This window comes from Phascolarctos cinereus, unplaced genomic scaffold, assembly GCF_003287225.1.
Source record: "Phascolarctos cinereus isolate Bilbo 61053 unplaced genomic scaffold, phaCin_HiC Scaffold_5;HRSCAF=322, whole genome shotgun sequence".
In the NCBI taxonomy this organism is placed as follows: domain Eukaryota; kingdom Metazoa; phylum Chordata; class Mammalia; order Diprotodontia; family Phascolarctidae; genus Phascolarctos; species Phascolarctos cinereus.
The window spans coordinates 155,553,815-155,575,113 of record NW_027555958.1 but is presented as its reverse complement, the minus strand read 5'-3'; the positions used below and the strand labels follow the sequence as shown (position 1 = coordinate 155,575,113).

At 38.1% G+C, this 21,299-nt stretch overlaps 1 protein-coding gene across 3 annotated transcripts in view; it reads left to right on the top strand.

The window, feature by feature from the left end:
• Positions 1–6,107: 6,107 nt before the first annotated feature.
• Positions 6,108–21,299, top strand: part of PRDM1 (PR/SET domain 1) — a 154,994-nt gene continuing 139,802 nt past the window's right edge. Inside the window, exons 1-2 of one of the 3 annotated variants that reach the window (XM_020976944.2) lie at positions 6,108–6,179; positions 7,531–7,568. The gene's annotated coding sequence lies outside the window, so the exon portion shown is untranslated. Of the gene's footprint in view, positions 6,180–7,474; positions 7,569–21,299 lie in introns of those variants that run through there. The other 2 variants (XM_020976945.2, XM_078155216.1) reach the window with 2 other exon arrangements.

Genomic DNA, 21,299 nt, shown 5'->3' with positions numbered 1-21,299 from the left:
CTCTCTCTCTCTCTCTCTCTCTCTCTCTCTCTCTCTCTCTCTCTCTCTCTCTCTCTCTCTCTCTCTCTCTCTCCTCTTAATTTTCAGAATAGAACATTGTCTTTCTCCAAGCAGGTCTTGCTCTTCAGAGAACCTGGTGTTTCTACAGGTTATCAGGTATTGCTAAACATTTGGAGAAGCAGAGGGAAAGGATTAATGAAAACATTTCCTATTCATGGCTCATCGATTTTTTATTACACCTTTAGCTGATCTCCACCCCCCCCCACCCTTACACTCTCCAGCTAGCCAGCATCTCTCCAGACTAGATCAAAGAATCTAAAAGGGAAAATCTGCATCATCTTTAATATCCATCTCTCACCTCCCTCAAAAGTAGTTTAGAATAAAAAGAATTTACTCCCACATCCTGAGCCCTGATTTACTTTGATCTTCCCCATCGTTTTCTTGTTAAAAGCAAGGGGTGCCTGCTGTGGCCACCACCATCAGTTTCAGGTCATGAAGTAAGGACTCTAATGTGGGTTTGGTTTTTAAGATTTTGAATTTGTAATAATAAAATATAAATAGGAAATCACAATAATTACAATATTGTGTTTTCATATAGTGCTCCAAGTACCTTACTCCCACTTGAAAACCAAAGGAGAGAGTCTAAATAATTTTCCAACTACTAAAAATATATAAAATGGTACAGCCAGAAGACAGGTCTTGACTTCTGTTCTTCCTGTCTCAGTCACCCCTTTACTTTACACTTTCCTAGAATATTTCTTCTACATAGTTCTATCCTGGGAGCAACTATACAACAAATCATTTAAAAAAAAAAACCTCCAAGTAGAAACAAGATTACTATTTTTTAAAACAACTTTTTGCTAACAAAACAAAATTCCAGTGCAACAAGAGGATTCCAAGTCCTTGGCAATGGGATGTGAACTGTATTTAAAATAGACACATGTCCCACACACTGCCTTTGAATGAATGAACTGGAATCCCATTTCCAACTCTTACTAGCTGGGTAACCATAGGCAAGTCAACTCACAGCTGTAAGCAGTAGTTTTCTCATCTGTAAAAAATGTTGGTAAGGAGTACCTTTCTCACAGAGTTGGGAAAATCAAAAAAGATAATGTGAGTAAAGTACTTGTTATATCTCAAAAGCTCTACAAATATCACCTTTATTATTTTTATTATTAGTCACAATTCATTTGCAGCTCAATTCTTTTTTTAATTCAGTAGTTTGTTTTTCCCAATTACATGTAAAAACAATTTTTAACATCCTTATTTAAAACTTTGAGTTCTAAATTCTCTCTCCCTACTCCCCCTTCTATTGATAAGACAAGCAATTTCAAGTAAGTTATACATGTTGCAGCTCAAGTCTTAAGAAAACATAAGCTTCAAAGCACCCCAAATGCTATTCTTGCTTTAGGTTTTATACATATTCAGTCATACAATTTTGGGGGAAATGTTATAAAACAGCCCTGGAGATGTAGGAACCGAATAGGGCAATTCAACACCATGAAATCATTCTTCAGATTTCAGATAGTGCCTAAGAATCTATGCAGTCTCTAGTTGTGACTTATGCATCTCAATTAAGACATTTTCACTGTGGCCATAGATGATTCACAAACTGTCTTCAGTTATGTATTTTTTGCTTTTCAATGGCCCTTTGGTTACCTGCCTTGTTTAGTTTTCCTAAGGGATTCCATAAAGAATTTGTATGTCTCATGCTGGAGGGCTTTCAATCCAGGGATTTGAATCCAAGTCTTGGCTTTCCTATTACTATGCAACGTTAGGGAAAATCACTTCTGTCTCTGAACCTCAATTTTACCTACACTTCTTACCTCGTTGTAGTTTGAGTGCTTTAGATGTCTATAATGTTGATTTACCCTCCCTCAAAGGAAGGCTTGGTAGCTAATTACTTTTTGTTATTCTCAGTCGTGTCTGACTCTTCATGACCTCATTTGGGGTTTTCTTGGCAAAGATACTGGAGTGGTTTGCCATTTCCTTCTCCAGCTCATTTTACATATGAGGAATTGAAGCAAACAGGGTTAAGTGACTTGTCCAGGGTCACAGCTAGTAAGTGTCTGAGGCCAGATTTGAACTAGTTGAGTCTTCCTGTTTCTAGGCCTCAAACTCTATCCATTTCGCCACCTAACTCCCCTAATTACTTAGTACCCACAATCAACATTTAAGGGGGGGGGAGAAACCAGGAGAATTTGATCACTTTACTTTTTGGTGTTTCAGATATTAATCTTAAAAGGCAGGATATGCGACTAGTATCTGAAATCCCCCAAATTTCAAAAAAGTAGAGATAAGAGTAACTACATTTGAGGAGGAAGAAGATGAACAGATTTGACGATATATATTAGAGTTTTCTGAAAAGATCAAGAATAAATAGGGATTTTTCTACTAGGAAATACTTTTTTTTCCTCCAATTTATTCTATTGATTTTTCTTTTGGTTATAATTCTCGCTTCTTGGCAAATGATTTTTCAATTACTTGACCAGAAAAAGTAAGCTCCTCTGCCAAATCAACACACACACACTCACACTCACACACACACACACATCTTACAGTGTTTAGTTGGGAAATAACCAGTGGCATAGGAAGAAAGAACTTAACTCTAAGAGTTTAAGTTGCAGAGAAGGTGCAGACCTACATTGGTTGAAGGAGTTTGCTCACTCTATAAAAATGAAATCACAGGTCCAGTCCCATAGAGAACATCAATGAGGTAAACTTATCTACCCTTTCATTTGGTAAAATTACAAGGGGGTATTTAAAGACATTCAAAGGCAATACTGTATATTCAAAACAAATGCAAGGAAATACTTTTAAAATAACATATAATTAGTTAGTTGAACTTGCTATCACAAGACACTACTGAAGCAAATTGTTTTATAAGCTTCCTTTTCTTACTAATCAAATCTCACTATTAAATAGCAAGCAAAGGGGGTGAGGGGACCTAGATTTGGTATTTCAAATTATTGGAGGGATACACAATATATCATGCCCCAGGGCCATGGTCACTACTCCTTTTGCTTCTCAAGATGCAATTTGCTTTGAAATGTGGTGTTGAAGTAGAGTTTCAGCATAAGTCAGTATTTTCAAGTAAACTAAATGTATTTGGACCACAGAAATATTGTATTCCTCAATTACGATGACGTTTCAGAGCATTTGGAAAACAGTATCAATACAAGGACCATAAATTAAGCTATGTTGTGTCTTAAGCTATAAAGGGGTTGGTAATTTGATAATTAGATAAGGTTACCCCCACTATATCACCTTTGAAGAGTGAAAAATACTCTGCTTACCAAGACTTTTTTTTTCTTTCTTGCAAGGGCAATGAATTGTTGGTTTGGGGAGAGAGGAAGGGGGCTATACTCATGCAAATCTAATACTCCACAAAGAAGACTCTCACTTTATACGAGTTTATTGAGAAGATGCTATCTACAATTCGTTGCAATCCAGAGACCGAATGGTGAATAAATGAATGAAAATGAATGGGGGGGAAAAGCATTTATTAGGTGCTTACTATGTATAACCATTCTGGAAAGGAATTTGGAATTATGCAAATAAAATTGATAAAATCTCCATATGCTTTTTCTTAAAGGCTCCACAGTGAAGCATAGACCCCAAGAAGGTCATTGACTAAAAGTCCCCAAATACATCAAAATATTTTATAGTAGCACTTTTTGTGATAGCTGGAAACAAAGTCAATGCTCATTGAATGATGAACATCTAAACAAATAAATGGAATGAAATGGAATGCTGGGTGAAATGATGAAACTGATAAATAAAGAAGTATGGAAAGACTTACAAACATGGATGCATAGCGAAGGAAGCAGCACCAAAAAAAACAATAAACACAATCACCATGTTATGGAAGGAATAATAACTAAAACCCAAAGATAAATGTTGCAAAATTGTAAAGGATGTGTCTGACCCTAAAGAAGAGATATAAGAAAACACCTCAACTCACTCCTTTGTAGAGACAGGGTGTCTCTAGGTATGAAACTTTGTATGTAATGTCAAATTTTTTCAGAGATATCATTAAGTTTTTCTGATATTTTCTCTTCCTTTTTTCTTTTTAAAAATAATTATTTCTTTTAAGAGACAGCTATCTGGGAGGGGAAGAAGAAGGGATACAAGGGGAAGTCTAGGTGTAAAAACAAAAAATGTAGATAAAAATTCTTAAAAAAAAAAGAGCTTACTATGTTCAAGCACTGTTCTAAACACTGGCCAAACAAATTTAAAACTGAAAACAGCCCTACCCTTATGATCCTTTCATTCTAATAGAGGGAGACTGAATACATAAAGGTTAGGTGGCCCAGGAGGGGTATTGTGGTTTGAGACAGTAAGCAGAATCTTAGTAAGGGGAATCTATTGACATGCTCTTTCCAGTAGCAAGAGCTAATATTTATGTAGCTTTATAATTATTATCTCATTTGAGCCTCACAACAACCTGGGGAGATAGGTGCTATTATCATCCCCATTTGACAGATAAGGAAACTGAGATAAACAGGGGTAAAGTGACTTGTCCAAGGTCACACAGCTAGTAAGTGTCTACATCTGGATTTGAACTCGTCTTCCAGTCTCCAGGCTGAACTCTATCCAGTGCAGCACCTAATAATTTGATGACGGTGGAATAGATAGAGTGCCTAACCTGGAATCAGAAAATCTGAATAGCTTTCCGAATGCTGATTCACTTATTAGCTGTGTGATTCTAGAAAAATCACTTAATTTCTCTGCACCTCAAGTTCCTCCCGTGTAAAAAATAGGGACTTTGGGAGGATCAAACAAAATAATACATAGGTAATGCTCTGCAAACACTAGAATAGCTATATAACTATATTAGTGTAGTCGATAGAGCTCGAGACTTGAAATCAGGAAGACTGTGAGGTCACAGGGTCACAGTGCGTGACGCTGGCCAAATAACAACCTCTCTGTGCCTCAGTTTCCTAATCTGTAAAATGAGAAATTTGGATTCTCAATCTTCCAAGGTCCCTTCCAGTTCCACATCTACAATCTCAGTAATGCCCTTCCCCCGCCGCTTGCCTCAATTTTCCATCGACACCTAGGGCTCACCCTACATTATTGAGCATGTATTGTTCTGCTGAAGAGTTTGTTGTTTCAGTGAGGCAGAATGGAGTACCAGTTTGTGGTCGGGGACCACCCGGTTCTTTCACTTCTCTTTCCTTGGAAATTTACGACCTCATGTAATGCCTCTACCACTATTTCCTCAGTACCCCCTTTTTCTCCCTCCCTTGCCCCTCGCCCTTCCCCAGCAAGTTCCTTTTTTGGGGTGAGAGGCAAGGCTTCCTTCAAATTCATTAAGAATCTCTCCATACCCCCTCTGGGTTCCATTTCTCTACTCCCGGGGAGTTAAAAGTGAAAGTGAATTTAAGGGGTGGGGGTAGGGAGGAAGGCTGCGGAAGGCAACAGTGGAATAGGCAAGCGAATGGATGGGGAAGGAGGAAGAAGGGAAGGTAATCCTGAATCACGTGATAAGGCCCAGCTGCCCAATCAGATGGGGGGAGGGGGATGAGGCATTTGAGCGGCTTGGAGGGTGGGAAATGATTTTCTGTGCATCAAGCTGTCTGGCTGGAGGTTAGGGTGCTAGCAAAGTTGTATGCCTGGCTGGACTGCCCCTATACCTGCGTGCATCTTCTGCTTCGCGGGACCCAGCTTCTCCCTCTCCCTCTCTCACCTCTCCAAAAGGTCCTAAACACCTACATTCACCGAGCAGTGAACTGCTTTCCATACATTCACTTTCACTCAGTGAGCCACCACCCCTGCCCCGGGGAGAAGAAAGTGCTTTACTTAGAGTCCATTTAACTAGGCATAGCTGCTGCACCCCTTCCTTTCCATCCGACCCGAGGAAGGGAGATCTGTGCGTGGATAGGTGGGTGCAGGTGGGTGTGGCGGGTGGGTATTCCAATTCTCATTTATTTGGTGGGCTTTACTCCGAGCCCATTAGGATTGGGGGTTGGCGGGGGGAGGGGGAGGAAGAGGAAGCCAGCAATAGGATCCCTACCCTCCTATGTTCGTGTAAAAAGTGAGAGGAAGGAGGGAGGGAAAAGAGAGAAGCAGCTAGTCGTCTCTTCCTCGACCTAGGGGATGCCGCTGACCCATTGGCGAAGTGGTCCAGGTGCAGCTGCTGCCGCCTTTCCTTAACTGGGCAGTGGAGACTGCAGGTGAGTGAGTGGCCCCGGAGGGCTCGCTGAAGCTTCCTTCCAGTAACTGGGATTGTCCTCTCTCTGACGTCCAGCAGATGAAAACTTCGGTTCTTTCCCTTTGAAGACTTAGTACAATAGTGTGAATTATATTTCAAGTGACACTTTATCTTTCCCCACCCCACCCGGACCAATTCCAATTTCCTAGCTGTAGCTGAAACCATGATTTATGTTTAATTCTGTTTAAGAAACAAAGCCCTCGGTTTTAACGAAGCAAGCATAATTTGATAGGACTCTGCTCTTCCAAAACCATTCTTTTCCTTTTAATATCTATTACACACTTCCAACATACCACCATCTCAACCCACAAACAAAAACAAAAACCAAAACCGATAACAATAGAGAACAAACAGGTTTAAACTAAATAGAAACATACACACACACACACACACACACACACACACCACCAAGTTTTAGCCCCCAGTTTCTCTCCAGCTTGCCTCCAAGGTATATTTGTGTAATCCGAGACAGAGAGTAGCCAAACTGGAGTTTCTCCACTGAAAGCCTAGTTTGCATTCAATGGAGGTGTTTTGTCATTTAGGTTTACACATCTCTGCTATTTGGAAAGAAGTAACTTGGAAAAGTCTGATTTCCTGTTTGACGTCTGACTGGATTTTGGCAGACTTGAGCAGGTTGGGAGGGGGGATCTATTTGAAACGAAGTGAGGGTGACTGGGGAGTGGGAGTGGGTGTTCTAATGAAGAGCTCCCTTCTCTTTTCGGGGTCTTTTCTATCCTGCACTCATGATTACATATCCCAGTTATTAAAAATTCGGGGGTGTAGTTGACGTTTTAAGGAAGGGCAATTATGACCAGAGTTAAAGTTAACATGAAATATTGGTTGGAGGATTTCAACTCTTGCTCAATCTGCAAACAGTGTAAATGTTGACAATTCATCTCGCTTTTTTGTAAAAATTAATATTAATTATAATCTGTATTTTTAAAATTGTGATAGAAGGAGGAAAATGAGAGTGTTATTTACCTGTATGTTTTGTTTGGAGTTACAATTCCGTTCAACTAGGTCATCGTCTGATAAGACCGGTTGAAATGCGAATAAGATCCGGTTTATTTCCCAAACTTATTTACTCTATCCATCTTTTCCAAGATGATGCAATGTGGAGGGAGCAGGGATACCCCCGTTTGCTAACCAAGGGAAGGAGCTTTTAGGGCTCAGCCTTAACGTAATAGCCTCGGGAATATTGCTGCTCTAGTCAAAAGTAGTGGGAAAGGGATGAGGGTGATGATCCGCTCGGCAGAAGTGCTTGTCTGACTGGAGGTGAAACTTACATGATCTCTTTTCTGGACTCTGTTTAGATCGTTCCGTGGAGGGGAACCACAGAAAGCTGTTCAAGGTAAGGCTGCATTTTTTTTTTTGCCCGAGATTCCAACTCCTGCCGGTGGCCAAAACCACTCTAACTGCTCAGAAGAGACCTAACAGTTCGTTTCTCTGAGTTCTAGGCTAATGCTGCCAGTGCCGCCGTATTACTGGACCGCATTTAGACAAATTCCGTAATAAAAAATTCGGGCCAGTATGTGTGCCACTCTCCATACCTCCCGATGGTGAGATGTGCATTAGGGTGCACATAGCATTCCAGCCTATTTCCTTACTAAACACCGATAAAGAGAGGATTAGCCAAAATGTTCTTTTTCAGGTCGGGCTGATGTAAAGCTTCAGGCGAGTTGATTCCAGGTTGAATCAGATAAATCCATTTTAAATGCGTATCCCTGCTTTCTGGAGGGAAACTAGAGGAAGCAAGTTGTGCAGTAATTTGTCTAGAGGAAAAGATCATACAGAGGACCCCATCCCCCATCCCTTTTAGTTTGCAAGTACTGGGGTCCCTAGTTGCAGCGTGGACACTTCCTCTCAGCCCTTTCGGCTGCGCAGATACAAGTATTTATAAACGTAAGAGTTCACGAAGATCCCAGAGTTTGTGTTTGCTTATTTGGGCGCCTTCGCCCTCCCTTCCCCCAAGTCTCCGTCAAGTTTTGGGGGAATTTGTATTGGGCAATAGGGGAAGGGAGGCAGAGGAAAAGGAATTTAGTCTTTATGTTATCCACAGCCAGATATCCAAAATCAGTGACTGTGGCACCTGGCTAAAGTCGCTGCCCGCCTAGTGGCACAGAGCCAAGGGCTTGCCTTTTTGGCCCTGAGGAGGAGTTGTGTCTCTAAGTGTCAAAGCTCGACTTTTCTTTGGCCCCCAATAAAAACTATAACAAATGAGAAAGACACTTTGCTTTTTCTACTCTTCCCTTGTAGGTGAAGTAGGTGCGCCCAACTGAAAGTTTAAGTAATGATAATCTTCCCTCCTTCCCCTATCTCTCTTTCCCCACCACCTTCCTTAGCCCACCTTTTTATGGTTCTCCGGTTAGTAACAAGCATGTTGATAGGCTAAACTGAAGAAAGTTGGAAAACTGCCAACTTGAACAACTCACACCACCCCACCACCACTGTAGTTAATATCACTCCTAGCCTTATCACGCTGCAGTTTGATTCTATAAATTCAAGAGTGGCCCTTCAGATGATAACTGTATTTGACTAATTAACTCAAGCCCCTCCGAGAGCTGTCAGAAAAGTTGGCGGTTTTTGTTTCTGTTATTGCACTACTTTTATGGAAGGTAGAAAAAAAAAGTGGAGCTTTTAAAGGATGTTGGTACATACAGCATTTTCTGGAAATCCGAGACTAGATGGCATGGAGGGGGGAGGGGACAGGGACCAACTTCCAAACAATTCTATCTTGGAGCCTTTTTTACTGAGCAGTAATTGCTGGAACCACTACTCAGCAGGACAGAGGAACAGGCTTTCAGGAGAGAATAATTGAACAAACTCTTTACTGTAATAAAATAGAAGAGCTTAAGTGAGAAGAGTAAATTAATAAAATCCAGAGGATATATACTGGTAGAGGGGCCTTTTTGTTTTTTTTCCATGTTTTCTCCATATACCTTCTCCCTAATGCTGTATATTTGTACACACACACAAAAAAAACCCCTCCTCTTGGATTAGACATTTTCTTTTGACCTGAATTGTGTTCTATAATTAGTAGATACACTAAGTTGTCTAAAGGAAGAAGTCATTTCCAGGTTAGGTTTCTGAAATAATTAAGAATAACTAATTTTAGAGGACATCTTTAGCTCATAATACCCAAAATTAAAATGCGGTCTTTCAAATTTCCCATTACAAAGCCTTGTTTATTTCAGACACTCATTGGCAGCCCATTGTTTGTCTTTGGAATTTTAACACTATGGAATGTACTATCCCCCTCCTTAGACATCCAACCCATCAAACTTTAGAATATGTCAAAATTTCATTGTGCTCAAATAACCTCTTGCCAGTGTCTCTTTTTAAAACACTTCTCTGGCTCTGCGCTGCAATAACAAATGCTTAAAATCTGGCAATGATTCCTGACCAAATGACTGTTTCTTTTGCTTTTTTAACCTGTTCCCATCTATAAAGGATATGTTTAAGCATTCAGGCCCACAATTTTTGAGTACTTTAAAAAAATCATTTAAATCGGTGATTTTGCTCTGAATTACCAAACTTAGTAACTTTACAGCTTGAATATAATTCAAGCAAGGAAAATCTTGTTGAGATGAAATAATAGTTGAGGCAGCCTAATAGATGAAAGGACTCCTTGGTCTGGAGTCAGAGAACCTGTCTATACTCTACCACTTCTGTATGACCTTGGGTAAATCACTTACGACTCAATTTCCTCATCTGTAAATGGGGGGCTGTACTAGGTGATGTTATTTAAGGTCCCTTCGAGATCTGTGATCCTGCATACATGCTTCTGTTTCTCTGGGCACTAAATGATATGAGAAATGTTCATTGGGAACTGATTTTTTCCAAGGAGAACCATCAAAAATGTGACAAATTAGTATTATTTTTATGGGAAGCTTTACATACATTTTCAAAGTGTATATAGTCCATTGTCATTCAAAACATGCACAAACAAAACATGCTCTCCAGGCTTAGAACATATTTCATAGTATCTTTCTACAAGTATAGCTTAGAAGCATTTTATTTTTTACAGGTAGGAAAGAACCAGTGATCAAAGGGAAGGGTCCAGTGGAAAACAACTGGGTTGAAAAAGCAGTTGGGTTTAATTCTCATAGTGGTATTTTGCAGTTTTAACTTCACATCAATAGTGTGCTAAACATTTTTCAGTGTCTCTTCCTTTGTCAAATAAATCCCTGAGGATTGTTCACAAACTCAAATGTTCTCTATATGGCTTAGTATTCAGTTTGTTAATTGGAGGAAGAAGTTTGTTTCCCATTAGATAGTGAATTACTTGATAGCAGAGACTGTTTCTTGCCTTTCTTTGCCCACCCCCACCCCCAACACAGTGTCTAGCACATAGCAGGCACTTAATAAATGTTTGTTGACTTCTTTAAGTACCTAGGATTTAGTTTTGTTTTTAGCATTTTTAAATACATTTTTATTGGTCTTTTGCTTTTTTACATCCCTATAATTTCATCTAGTATTTCTTCCCCTCCTTCTCCCAGAGAGAGTTAGCCCCAATAAAAACTGGTATTTTAAAGAAAAAGCAAAAGGGAGAAATAAGAGGGGGGAAATCAGCTTAACTGATGCATCAAAAAAAAAGTCTCTAATATGGACAATGTGTGATATCTGTGGGCCCTCCACCACTTCCAAGGGATGGAATTGGGAGTGTCTTCTCATATCTCTTCTTCTGAGCCTTATTTGTTCTTTATCATTTTATAGCATCCCCTCTTCATTTTTATTTTGTGTGTGTATGGCTCATTTTTTCCATTTATATTGCTGTAGTTATTGTGTATATTATTTTCTTGGCTCTGCTTACTTTGCTCTGCATCAGTTCATGGAGATCTTTCCATGATTCTCTGTATTCATCACATACACAATTTCTTACAGCACAGTAATATTCCATTACACTTATGTACTACATTTTGTTTGTCCATTTCCCAATCAATGGGCATCTACTTTGTTTCTAATCTTTGCAATCACAAAAAATGCTGCTTTAAATATTTTGGTATATGTGGGGACATTTTTTTATTAATGTCCTACCTGTGGTATAAGCCTAGGAATGGAATCTCTGGGTCAAAGGGTAGCACATGTTTTAAAATCAACTTGGTGCTCACAGGTAATGACAATCTCATTTCCCTTCAGTAGACCTGTGCAGCTATTTTTAAATTAAAAAAAAAAGGCTTAAAGTTAATATGGAGGCAGTTAGCAAATTAATACAAAATGTTTCTTAGGTGAAAGAATCACATACATAAACACTTTGTGTGTAAAATTTCACTTTAGCTGAAGAACCACACTAGAAGTAGACACAGGCTAGCCATTAGTGCCCCTCCATTCATTCATATGGCAGAAGTAACAGGAAACCATAGCCCCCTCTTACTCCTACTTCTCAATTTTTCCTGTATACATGCTGCCTCCTCTTTACGACTATCCAGCAAATATGTTTTGCATGATTTCATATGTATGATTGATATCATATTGCTTGTCTTCTCAATGGATGGAGGAGGAGCAGGAGGGAAGGAGAGAATGGGGAACTCAGAATTTTTTTAAATGAATGCTAAAAAAAATTTTTTAAACGACTATCCAACAGTCACACTTAACTAGAATTTTAGTTTGCTGTTACTTCATAGACAGGAACAAAGAAAAAAGGAAGTCTGTTTTTTGTAAGAATTGTATAACTTTTTCAAGCCACTTGTTTTTTCACCAGTCTCCTTTCCTTGATCACTGTTCCTTCCCCTACCTATAAGAAAAAGATGCTGCTCAGCTATACTTATGGAAAGACACATTAAAACATGTTCCAAGATCTGATTCTATATTTCATTTATGCATATCTATTTTAATGACATTGGACTATAACTATATAATAATCTGGAAATCCATACAAATTTGAATATAAGGCAGAATAGAATAGGGATAAAGTGCTGAACTTGGAGTCAAGAAAATCGGTGCTCCTCAATTCCTCCTCAACTGTGTCATCCTAAGCAAACTGCATAATCTCGGGACTTCGTTTTCCTCATCTGTAAAATGAGAATGATAATAGCACCTACTTGAGGGTTGGCATAAGAATCAAATGACAAAACATATGTTACATGTTTTACAAACTTTGGAGAGCTATACAAATGTGAACTATTGATTAACTTAGCATCCAAAAGTGAAAGCTCTATGTATGTATTGTTCTTTTTACCTTTGATGTCCCTCCTCTCAGGAGCATCATCTTCCATGAGCTAAATTCTTTTTTTTTGAGCTCTAGCAATTATTATAATGTTCTTGACACATTATAAGAAGCAGATACAAAAGTAGACAAATTATTTTCTTTACTGTTCACTCAGACTAAGAACTTTAATTTGCCTTCTATTCTCCAGCACAGAATCATAGATTTAGGGTCCATAGCAGTCATTTAGTCCAGCCCCTTCATTTTACAGATGAAGAAATTGGGGATCTGGGGGAGGGGGTCAAGTGACCTACTAAGGTCATACAGGTAGGATGTGTAAAGCCAGGACAGGGGCCACATCCTCTAAGTCCAAATGCTGGGTTTTTCCCACTATATCTTGTGGCTTCCATGATGTTTGTAAATTACAAACTGATTTTTTTTTTAATCCTTCTGAAAGTCAAATACATTTTCAAGTATCCCAGAGTAAGAGTGTAATTTGGAAACAATGCAGCCTTTTCTTCTTTTCTAGTTATAGGTGTAGTCTAAGTAGTTTCTTGATGGTATTGAGTTTGTGATTAAAGGCTCTTATACACTTCTGTTGGCAACCCACTCATTAGGATCTTTTTGATGTCAGGAATTTGGAAAGGTTACTCAGCAGCCATCATCTCTTATCCTCACATCCTTGTCCCTTAGGGAAAAAAAAATGATTTTTCTATTTGCTAAAAGGATCAGGATATTTTTTAACCTGTCAAAATTTGAATACTTTTAGATCCAGGTAGCAATATAATTAGGAATATGTGGAGTTAGGAAAATAAGGGAGAAATTCAGTTGTGTCTTACTATTTTTCTAAAGGGAAAGTGTGAGAACAACTACCTAAGAGTAAGGTAATCTGAAGAATTTAAGGACATAACAGTGGTCATTTGTCTTTCCATGGTTAAAACTTAAACTGCTTCGTGATTTTCCTTTTGAGTACAGAACAGGATTTGAAGGATCTTTTATTTCAAGCTGAGAAGTTACAATTCACTCCTAAACAGTTTTGAAAACAAGAGATACTGGAAAACAATAGAGAAAACATGAGACATAGAGCAGAAAGCTTCTCAACAGTTATGGTGTGTGTTGGGGGGTTGTGGGTTGCTTTAATGAAGCTATAAATATGGTTCTAAGATCTGTGGGTAATTTATGAATGAAAGCATCTGGGTTAAATATCGGCATAGCAGAAGACAAATATTTTGTTCCTTTTTGACTGTGGATTACTTTAAACTTTGATAATCATGGTAAGCCTCAGTGTTTTTCTAAAAAGATGACCATATCTGCCATACCCACATCTGACAACTGAAAGCCAATGTTTTAAAATTTATTTCTGGTTTAGCAAATATTGCCATTCATTCTAGGGAGATTACACTAGTAGCTAGAGCTCTGGACCAGGAGTCAGGAAGACCAGAGTTCAGATTTGGCTTCTGAGACTTTCTACCTATGTGAACCTAGGCAAGTCACTTGATGTCGGTTTTCCTCAGTTGCCTCATCTATAAAATGGGGATTATTATTTTACATAGCATTTACCTCCCAGGGCTTTCATGAGGATAAAATGAGACAATATTTGCAAAGCACTTTGCCAACCTTAAAGCACTATATAAACACTAGCTATTACTATTATTCTATTGAAGAATATAAATTTTGATTAGATTCTATTTGTATTCACAATAGAAAATATACTCAAAGTGGGAGGAAATAGAATAATATAGTTGATTTTAAGCATTTTCATTACAAATCTAATTTAGCAGCGGTTGTGGTTTTGCTGCAAGTTTTTCTAAAAGTAGATTTAACATTGCTACCACTTGCAGCATTTCCCATTTTCTATCTTTGTATAGTAAATTTAATTGAGCATTGTAGACAAGTAGTTAAATAAGTGGCTGTGAACTTTCTCCTCAAACTAGCTATTACTGACCCATTTATGGTCAGGGAAAAAGTGGGAAAAGTGGGCATAGTGGAAAGATCACTCACTGATCTTAGCAATCAGAAAAGAAAGCTAAAGGGTGGCTCAGGTAAAGCTCTGGCTCTCTCATTAGAAGGACCTAGGGGTCTAATCCTACCAGATTATGCCACTTAGACCTATGTGACATTGGATAAGTCATTTCCCCTCTCTAGGTTTCAGATTCTTAATCTGTGAAATAAATAAATAAAAATAGGGGATTGAGTTAGATCACCTCTAAATCTCCTTTCAACTGTGAATCTATGATCTCACTTATGTATAATACATATAATATTTTCTGTTGCTAACTTATATATAATGCTTTACTCTCTCTTCTCTACTTTGTGCTGGAATTTGAAATGTGCCAAAAAAATTTTGTCCTTAGAAGTATAGAAAGTATATTTTATAACGCTGAGGAATAAATTTTTAATTACACAAAGAGCATAATTCTTTTGCTTCCACGAAATTTATAGAACTGCATAAGTTTGCATGCAAATACTGTCTGATAATGATACGGAACTCAAAGCTTCAGAGCCTAAGAGATTACATTGTTATCTTCCTACTACCTTTTTTTCCCCACTCAATATCTTTAGTCATGTTTCTTCCATCCTCAAGTGGAATGCCTTCTAGTGATCTAGCCTTCATTTTTTTGCCTGTGAAAATGTTATCTATCCTTCAAGGTTCAACTTATCCCTCAGCTGCTCCATGAACTCCTCCTGATTACCACGGCCAGAAGTAATCTCTCCACTTTGTGAACCACTTCCTACTTCTATGGCATTTGACTCTTACCACATACATGGAGGGAAGAATGTGAGATTATTGTACAAATATCAGCTGCATCAATAAATTGCAAGAGGCAGCTAGTGGTGCAGTGGACAGAGCACTAGGCCTGGAGGCAGGAAGACTTGAGTTCGAATCCAGCCTCAGACATTTCATAGGCCCTGGACAAGTGACTTACCCCCCGTTTGCCTGACAAAGTAGATCCACTGGAGAAGGAAATGGCAGACTACTCCAGTATCTTTGCCAAGAAAACCCAAATGGGGTCAAGAAAGGATAGACACAACTGAGCAACCACAATCAGCTGAATAGCTAAATTGTAACCTTCTAGTAGGATACGGGCTCATTGTTTTATACTTCATGGTATGACTCACTACTTCTACACCTTTGCATTTGTTGAAAAATGAATGATTGACTGCTCAATCATTCATATACATATATATATGTGTATATATATGTATATATATATGGTATTATTTCCATATAAATAAGAGAATTTCAAAGATCCATGGAAAAGTCTTTTTAAAATAGTAAACTCACCGTGGGTTTTTGTGTGTGTGTGCTTTTCTTTATTAAAATTTGACTGGATTGCAGAAACGCATAATAAAGGAATCAAACAATGCTTGTGGTGGGTGGAGTGGGGAAAGGGGAACAAAATTACCTGTGAATTCAACGAAAGGCCAAGTAGTTAGTGGATAATGGGGACCCCTTGCTCTGCATATGACCTCAGGCTAGTATCTTAGGCTGGCCTTTCCACTTCATTTTGGTGAATGAGAAGGTTTTTAAGGTCCATTCCATTTTAAAAAGTTCTATGATTTATTGGAAGACTTAAGAACTAATAAAATTGTCCTGGAGTCAAAAACTACTAAGTTATTTAAATCCAGTATATTTGATATTTGATTCAGGAGGGTAAAGGACACATTGTTTGACCTTCGTTTACTTTTCAACTAATTTATTTTTCTAATTTGAATTCTAAAAATAGTTTTGTATATGAATTAAATTGTCTTGCCATTTTATTCAAGCTAACTATATATGTGAATTCAAAATACATTCTGCACATGATTTTTGTTTTTGTTGTTTCTATATCTTTATTGTAACATCCTATACTTTTGATTATCTCTGTATCACTTCAAATCCTTCTCATATTTTCCCTTCTTAAAACTAGAAGTCTGCCCAGCAAAGTTACTGAAAAGAGGATTGGGCAGCCAATGAGAAAGGTGGTGGCTTTTTTTTTTAAAGTAGCATTTGAATTAAGATACGGAGGTAAAGCCAGGTAATCGCTTTCCTCTCTCTCTTTGTCGTTGGGAGAGACTGCAACAATGGGGCTATTTGGTCTCCAGATTTGCCCTTATAACCTTTGCTGCTCTTAAAACGCCTCAGGGTCTTCAGGATGCTTTTTAGCGCCTTTTTGTTTTTTCTTCATATTTCTTACATTTAACTGTTACTGCAGGAAGATGGGAGGAGTTTGGTGCTTAACCTTCTGGGGAACTGGTTAGAAAGAAGGGACCCTAGAGAACCCAATCTAAGAATGTTTCTTTTCTTACATTGATTAGTTTATTATTATTTTTTAAATGGTATTTTTTTTTACCAACTTCAAAAGCCTATCTTGTAAAGAGAGAATTTTATTATTTGCAGCATTAAGGAATCTAGAACACTTGGCAAAGGTAGGAATGATTCTAAAAACTTAGTTTTTTAGCTTTTTGTTTTCATTCTAGGACCTTATTTTGGTAATTCGTTTTGAGAACCCTGGCTGAACATTAAGAGTGTGTGAGGACATGATGGAATTTGAGTTTCATTTATTTCATTTTTTTGTACTTAGGGAAAAGAGGAAGACGCAGCAAAATAATTAATTTAGCCCTTTGGATATTTTGACAGGTAAAAAAGAGGGACTGAGTTGGGTGCTTCTAGATTATCCAGAGAGAAAGCCATGCTTTCCCTTCCCCCATTTTTTTTCCTTCCTCAAGTGGAGGCTATCTTCCTACTTTCATTATGGCCCCATTGCAACTTTGGGCCTGGGATAAGAGAAACTAGTGGCTGGGTTTCCTCTGCAGCATTTAGAAAATAATTGTTTTTTAAAAATGACTTACATATTGATGAGTCTTTTAGATTTTAATGCTTTGGAATAATTTTAAGCCACTTCTTTTAAAAAAATTTATCCAAAATTTTTACTTTTATTATCTGTTTTACCATAACCTCCACTTCTGTCTGTATCACTTCCTCTCCTACCCAGAGAGGGTTGTAACAAAGGACAAAATAGAAGGGGAAAAGGCAGTTCAACAAATGAAACTACAACACCAAGTGCGACTATTTACTAATGCTTGAGGTGGGTGGGGTAGGGGAAAAGGGAGCAAAATTACCAGTGAATTCAATGAAAGGCCAAGTTGTTAGTGGATAATGGGGACATGCACACATGCATGTGTGAATAGATGTGGGTATATCACATGTGGATATATGTGGATGTATATATACACAGAGATGTGCATATATATATGTATATATATGTGTGTGTGTGTGTGTGTGTGTGTGTGTGTGTGTGTATGTGTATACGTAATATATTTGTATAGTTCCCCATTTCCCCAAAGGGAGAGAAATTAATTTACTCACCCCTTCTCTAGGATTCATTTCTTTTTGTGCTTTCATTTGTTTAAGTTAGTGGATGCCAAGTTATGGAAAATCAAATGATCCCTGTCATGTGATTCCATTTTGACTGTACCTAGGGACATAGGCATGTGATATGTTTGAAACAATGTTGGCCTGGAAGTCAGGAGACCTGGGTTTTGGTCCTACAACTGTCATTCAACTGGCTGTTTGATCTTGGGCCATTGTATTCTTTTGAGCTGGGCCCAGATTGGTCATCCCAGGTCTCATTTAAGGCCTTTTCCTTATTTTTTAGTACAGACTTTACCTCTATGGGCCTAAGTTTCCTCATGTACAAATTAGACTAGATAGTCTCTAAGAACCCTTCCAGCCTTTACATTCTTTGATGCCAAACATTTAGATTGAACATCAGACATTTGCCCACATGTGGAGGGTCAGTCTTAAATAAAACATGCTCCATAGTTACAATCCATTTCAGAAATTTCACAACCTTCAGTAACTTTAACCCTTCTCCTCTACCACAAAGTTGTATTTGCAACAATCTGCATAATGGTTATCTTCCAATTGTATCAGTAGTATCCACCTCAGAGTCCTGAGGAAACGTCTTTATAAATCTGCAAGAGATATAAAAATGTCAGTTAATGTAATTATTCTTTAATAGCTATGTTCATTGTTGAATAGTCAAACTCCTCTCCCAAGTCAATCAGATCACTGGGTACAGAAGAGATAGAAAGGTAAGGAAGGAGGTGACAGCTTGCTTGATTTCTTAGGGCTTTCTTTGTACAAAAATTGGGGATGAAACACTAGCAAGGCTATAAATGAACTGCTGAACCCTCTAAGCACACATGCGTGCACACATGTACTCAGTCATTCGATAAATATTTATTAAACATCTACTGTGTGCAAAGTATAGCTCCATGCTGGGGGAGTCACAAAGTTGAGATAAGACATCATCAAACTTTGCCCTCCTAGAGCTTAATGTCCAGTAGAATGATAAGACCCAAACAGATAAACTATAGCACACAAGATTACTTGATAAATGTATTAGAAAGGTGTAAAATACAGTGTACTGTGAGCATTGAGCCAGTCTCATTGTAGTGCCAAGTTCCTTTAATTGCCCCCATAATTAATTGAGCTATGTCTGTTTCTGGTGTAGGTTTGGTCTCTTTTTACTTCTTCTTTGCCTGCTGGACAGTGATCAATTTCTCCAGAAGCCATTCTTTTCTTTTGAGCTGGGCCTAGATGGGTTATCCCAGGTCTCATTTAGGTTTTTCCTTATTTCGTGGTACAGGCTAAACAGCCCTTCCTCACCTTATTCCCCAAGCCAGGACAGAGGTAAAATTGAATGGCAAGTTTTTTAAAGCCCAAGCTGTTTTCTTTTGACCATTTCAAAATGAAGCCTTTCTCACCACTTTCCAAATGCAAACTGTCTTGCTCTTTGTCACATTACAAATCTCAAAGCACTTTTTGGAAGGACTGAAAGCCATGTAATTTCAGTACTAAGTAGTCATCGTCTTCCCTATCCCCCAATACCAATCTAGGACATCCCTAAATTAAACCAACTTGGAGGAAATGTGATGAACTCAAATAATTTTTACTTCTTTAATTGGAGTCCACTTCCCACTTTTTAATGGAGGCTTCACACCTTAGGGAAAGGTATGGGGTTGTTGTTTTCTCCCTACAACATACACAGTGCAATGTAAGAAAGGTTTGTTTGGTTTGAGGTTTTTTGGGGGGAGGGGAGAGACATTTTGGTTTGGTGTCATCTGTTTTGTGTTTTTTTGCCTTTGGAATGTGCACCTGTGAGTACAAAATAGAGGTGTCTGTGTTTGGATTATGCCCATTGCTGATGATCAAATGTTTCCCAATCGCTTCCTCTCCTTGAAAAGGGAAAGGGCCTGGGTTGACTTTCTGGCTGCTGACCATTCTATCAATTTTGTCATCAATGCGAGTTTTCACCAACAAACTTGTTGGTAGAACTTTCTCCCAAGTGCCTTTTGAGGGGGAAGCAAGTGCTTAAGTGTATTGATGAGGATAAGTTAATTTAAGATAAAGTTAGGTCATATGGGAGAGAAAAATGTGGCAACAAACAAACACTAACACAAATATTTTGGCTAACAGTTAATCTTTCATCAGAACTCCCATTGGATTACCTTCAGGCTTTAGAATCCTTCTGTTCAGTAGTGATGGATGTCACCATAAGGCCAATGTTGTTTAAAAGGATGAAATTGGTAGTAGCAAAGGTGAGGATGACTTGAGTAAGTTCTTAACCCGTCTCAGATATTCACAGGTTGGAAATGTTTAGCATTCAAAAATGTTTAGCAAAAAGGCTAAGTGACTTTGTAGTCAACTAGTAGTTTACTTCCTAGTTTTCTAGAGATAACCTATCCAAAAAAATAAAAGGGAAGGTTTTGGCCATGTGATGTGGTAGTATTATTAATCACAATTTTCTTATGTTAACATACATTGTGGGGAAAGGAGGGAATTAAGCATGTGGGAAAATGATGTCCATTCATTACTTTAATATACATAAATGCCATACCAAATAGCACAAGGATTAGAAAATTTTTGTTAAATGCTGAATTCATCTAAGTTTAGAACTGTTTGCACCACCTAGAGTTAGAAACTGACAATAAATATGCTGATCCAACAGTTTGAAAAAGTTTGAACGGATGTTGGGCATTTCTTTTACCATAGAAAAAAGAGGACATTCGAGTCATTGTAATGAACCACCAGTTAGATTTCCACCTAGTGTATTCTTTTAAACAGCTGACAAACTTAGTATAATAGTGATATTCTGAGCACCTGTAATGTTACCATGTTCCTTCTTACTTCTAAGAAGGTCTGGAAATCTTTGCCTAAATCTGAAAGAATGACTTAAGGGAAGATTTAGGCTTCTTATCAAAACTTAATTTCCATGAATGATGGATTTTGGCACTTGGTGGGAAACTGTGGAGTGATCCATTACCCATTTCTTATGCTAATGAAATTGAAAGTGACTTCAGGAATTTCTTTTCACTGAAGGTGCCCATTTGGTTATGCCCGAGACTATTCCTCTCCCCAGGCTCTATTTCTACTAAATAGTTGTTTCATGGAGTAACGGTATCTAATCTTTCTGTTGGACTACAGGCCTTGGCCTTCCTTTTCTGGACTGGTCTGTAATTTGTAAAGCTGTCAAAACAGGTGTTCTGTCCTAAGAGAATTTTTTTTTAACAAATCTTCTAGTAAACTGGAAAATCAATAAAGTTTATATTTGTTAATATAGTTACCCATTAGCTACACTGAAGGATTAAATTTTGGAGAAAATCAATTTGTTGTGCTCTTTAGATAACTAGAAACAACTCTAAATGTAAGCAAATTTAAAGTTAGTTTTAAATGTTTTTAAATTTGTATAGTACCTTTAGAAGGGTGAGAAAGGAACAGTTAGGTGATGTAGTGGGTAGAGTGCCAGGGCCTAAAGTCAAGAAGACCCATCTTTCTGAGTTTAAATATGCCCTCAGACACTAACTGTATAACCCTAGGCAAGTTACTTAGCCCTGTTTGTCTTAGTACCTCATCTGTAAACTGAGTGGGAGAAGGAAATAGCAAATCAC